Source organism: Tenrec ecaudatus, chromosome 7 (assembly GCF_050624435.1).
Source record: "Tenrec ecaudatus isolate mTenEca1 chromosome 7, mTenEca1.hap1, whole genome shotgun sequence".
NCBI lineage: Eukaryota > Metazoa > Chordata > Mammalia > Afrosoricida > Tenrecidae > Tenrec > Tenrec ecaudatus.
The window spans coordinates 4,777,572-4,781,887 of record NC_134536.1 but is presented as its reverse complement, the minus strand read 5'-3'; the positions used below and the strand labels follow the sequence as shown (position 1 = coordinate 4,781,887).

At 45.2% G+C, this 4,316-nt stretch overlaps 1 non-coding gene across 1 annotated transcript; it reads right to left on the bottom strand.

Moving 5' to 3' along the window:
• Window positions 1–255: 255 nt before the first annotated feature.
• TRNAK-CUU (transfer RNA lysine (anticodon CUU)) lies at window positions 256–328 on the bottom strand. Its single transcript has one exon. It is a non-coding gene; the product is annotated as a tRNA-Lys (tRNA).
• Window positions 329–4,316: the final 3,988 nt, after the last annotated feature.

Below are 4,316 nucleotides of genomic sequence, written 5' to 3'. Positions count from 1 at the left end.
ACTAGTTAAGTAACATTTGCATAGATAAGAATTTAAGAATGTTTTTTAAGTTCGTTGATGTTTGTTTTGTAACCAATCCCATGTAAGAAGAGTATAAAAACCAAGCTTCGAATATACTCGGTACTTCAGTCCATCAGATTGAAGTCCTCCTGATCACATGCTTTGTATATATCTCTTTCTTTTCCTTTCATCCGCACGCCTCATTTCGAACCCAGCTTGATGCGGGATAGCTGGTCTAATCCCCCGCATTAATGGCGCCCAACGTGGGGCTCGAACCCACGACCCTGAGATTAAGAGTCTCGTGCTCTACCGACTGAGCTAGCTGGGCCATAAATCTTTATAGAGAAAATTAAGGGTAAGTGGTGAAAAGTTGGGAGTAATAAATTATGGGACAGATTTCTAGTAAATGTATGTATGTAAATATGCTTCAAAATATGTTAAAAGCCAGAGAAACAAAAGTAAGCTACCAAAGATCAGAGACATTTTTAGATTTTGTGGTTAATCCTTGGTTTAATGAGGACGGGACTGTAAATATTGTAACTTGGCAAAAAATAGGGCAACAGTTGAGAGATTACCCTACTGCTAATGGACCTAGTAAGGTTCCCATAGACACGTTTAGTCTGGTATTTAGTTAGGGATAGCCTGGATCCTAAGCATGAGGGACTCCGGGGTGAAAATAATTTGTTTTCATGCTCAAATAAAATTGAAAGAAAAGTTCCTGCTGCACCTCCATCTCCTCCCCCTCTGCCACTGAAGAATGGTCCCTCCCAACAGCAGCTTTGAGAAAGTTGAAGGGCAATGGAAACAAGGAAGACCTCCAACAAATGGATTGACACAGTGGTCACCAACAGTGAGCTCAAACCCACCAATTGTGAGGATGGTGCCAGCCCAGGCTGGCTCCTAGGGTGTGATGAGTCAGAACTGACTCTCTAGCACCTCACAACAACAACAACAACAGCAGCAGCATATTTTTATTTTGGTGAAATTATACGTAGCCCAGCATCATGGTTGTAAGGAGGCTCGTGGGCCATGCAGTGTGTTGTTCTGTGGTCCCTGAGCACGCAGGGCTTGGAATTGACTCACTGATACTTACAACCATAACCAAGACTTAGCCAAAGGCACACCTTTTCGACAATGTCTCCCCAGACTGCTCAGCACCAGGAGCTGCATCAAGCGGAGCTGCAGTTCTCCTCGTCTCCCCATGATGCCACCAGCATTGTGCTCAACCCACTGCCCGCGAGGCTTCCATCCCACATTGTGGGTCACCATTGGCCACCCATCTCACAGAGAAAAGGAGAGACGATGGTTTAACCATTAATATCTGTTTTTTTTTCTTTATGTAAATAGAAGCTTTCAGGGCATAGTCTTTGACGCTTAACATTTAAAGACAGGCTCAGTTATGAGTGGAAATTTTACTTTTTCAAACATATTAGTTACATGCTACACATATTATCACTCCCATACTTATTGAGAGGACTATATATGCTGACATATATGTATTATATCTATTAACATAGATGCCGATGCCTATATAGACATATGTAATCCAGTTTCTGGTTGAAAGCAGAAGAAGCTAATGAAGATCAGGGATTGCCGCCTTCAGTATGAATTACGACTCAATGTCAAAAAAAGCAAAATAAGTTTGTCTTGTTTGGTTCCACAATCAGTGCTCATGGAAGCAGCAGTCAGGAGACCAAAAGTCCCTGGCGTTGGGATACTCTGCTGCATAAGATCTCTTTGGAGCATCGAAAAACAAGGGCGCCACTTTGAGGACGAAGGTGCTAATGACTCAAATCATGGTATTTTCCATCGTCTCCTGCTCATGTGCCTGTGAAAGCAGGACATTGAATGAGGAAGACTGAAGAAGCATCGATGCGCTTGAATGATGGTGCTGGGGAAGACCATTGAAAGTACCGTGGACTGTCAGAAGAACAAGAAGATCTGTCTTGGAAGAAGTAGAGGCAAGAAAGGAGAAACTTCATCTCATGTGTTTTGATCATGATGTCAGGAGAAACTAGCCCCTGGGGAAGGACACTGTGCTTGGTAGAGTAGAAGGGCAGTGGAAGAGAGGAAGGCTCTCAACGAGATGGATTGACACAGCGGGTGCACCAACGGGCTCAAATAGAAGAGCCAGGCAGAGTTTCATTTGCTGTGTGTAGGGCTGCTATGGGTCAGACCTGACGTGACAACACCTAACAAACAGCAAGATGCACACACACACACACAAAGCATATATATCATAAAAATTATTTGAAATAATATATAATTAAAATTATATATAAAACTTTGTATAAAATGATCTATCATCTATAATTGTATGTATGTATTTATGTATGTATGTATCTCTATCTGGGATTGCTGCTGTCAGTTGCCAGGCAGTTAGTTCTGACTCACAGTGACCCGATGTACAACAGAATAAAACACTATGGGGTCCTGCAACATCCTCAACAATTGCTATCTTTGACCCTATCGCTGCAACTACTGTCAATCTGTGACCATTGAGGGTTTTCCTCTTTTCCATTTACCTTATAAGCAATATGCCCATCCAGGACTCTCCCTCTTGATGACATATCTAAAATACATGAGGTGAAGTCTCCCCATTTTTCTTTCCAATGAGCATTCTGGCTGTACTTCTTCCCAGACAGATACACATATTCTTTGGCAATCCACGATCTGGTTAACATTATTTGCCATTACTGTAGTTCAACAGCACCAGTTATTTTCTGGACTTCTCTGTCCATTGTCCAGCTTTCACTTGTGTATGACATGATCATGGCTTGGGCCTTGCCATGAGGGTGGTGTAGGACCGAGGAACGTTTTGTTCCACTGACCATAAGGTCACCTTGAATGGGAAGTGTCAGGTTAGTGGTCAATAATATCAACCAGAACCACTTTCCATGACAACATTTGTGCCATTCGCTGCTTCTCTGCACGCTGGTGAACACCATGTGAGATTATTGTCACAGATTTTCCTGGGCTTGCATTGACATTGACACTGTAACAAAGAGGCTGAGGTAACTAGGCTAGTGTGATGGCTTAGGTCACAATCCTCAAGATGCAGCCCACGGAGGGACTCTGCAGACTCACCTTATTGCCTTTCTCTTGGGGGCCTAGGCAGCCCCTCCCCACCGATGCAGACTTGATTTCTGTGATAGTTAGGTTTATTGTGCCAACCTGGCCAATAAGAACATGTGGAATTAATCCGGTGGCAGTTTGATTGGAGGACAAAGAGATAAATGGCTCTGCAAGGCCCGGCCCCTCTCTCTTGCTCTTTGGTGATTGGACCAGTGTGTGGCGGCTTTAGCTAGTTCTCTGCTTCAACTTGTGAGCTACACTACCTGTGGGCCAAGTCAACCCGTGGATCATGTCACTAGAGCTTGAGACTCCATTGAAACCTGCTTTGCCACATTGCTGGTGTGTACATCACTTGACTTGAGGTTGGTGAATCCTGTTGCCTCGCATTGCTTCAGTTTGATATCCCATCCCTGGCCTGCCTAAGCTGCCGAGATACTGACTGTTGCTGACCCACCCTGCTGTTTGCTACCTGCGGGCAGACTCTGCCTGCCTCACCTGAGGGCAGAACTCTGCTGTCTGCTTCCTTGATCTTGGACTGACAGCCCACATGAGTCTAAGGACTTTCAGTATATTAAGTGTTTCATGAACGTGAGTTGAACTGACCTTTCTGCACTGCTGTGGACTAATTAGCTGTTACATTCCTTCTTACTGTAAAACCTATCTATCTCTATATATTCATATATATTCATAAGGGTCCTGGTTTTGTTTCTATAGAGAACCATGCCTAACACAACTTCCATACCACCTTCCCACCTGGCCCCACAGCCTACCCACAGCCCTGTTTCTGCAGGAGACAGCAGACTGGGGGATGTCTCCTCACCCTGAGACAATACTGAGCCCACAGAGTCTCAGGAGATGTGCTTCCTCATCACAACTCTTGCTGTGTCTTCTCTTGAGTGCTCCCTTGTTCACGAAGGTGTTGGCAGGAGCAGGAGAGAAGCCGCATGCTGCTTCCCATTCCCGAAACCCCTCTCAGTTGGGATCTGAAGGTCCCTCACCAGATCCCAGTGCACCTCACCCCCACCTACCAGAGCCTCAGGGGATAAGGAGTGTCCACACAGCCTGACACATGCTGCCCCAGAGCTGATCAAGATGTCAATGACCATGTGACCTACCAGGCGCTGCCCAGAGGCATGCTGACCCTCATCAGTCCTCAGTGGGGAATTCTTCCCCGAAGAAGACTGGCAGGACCAACAATGGAAGGCATCCGAAATGCAGTTGGATTATGCACCTGGAATGTA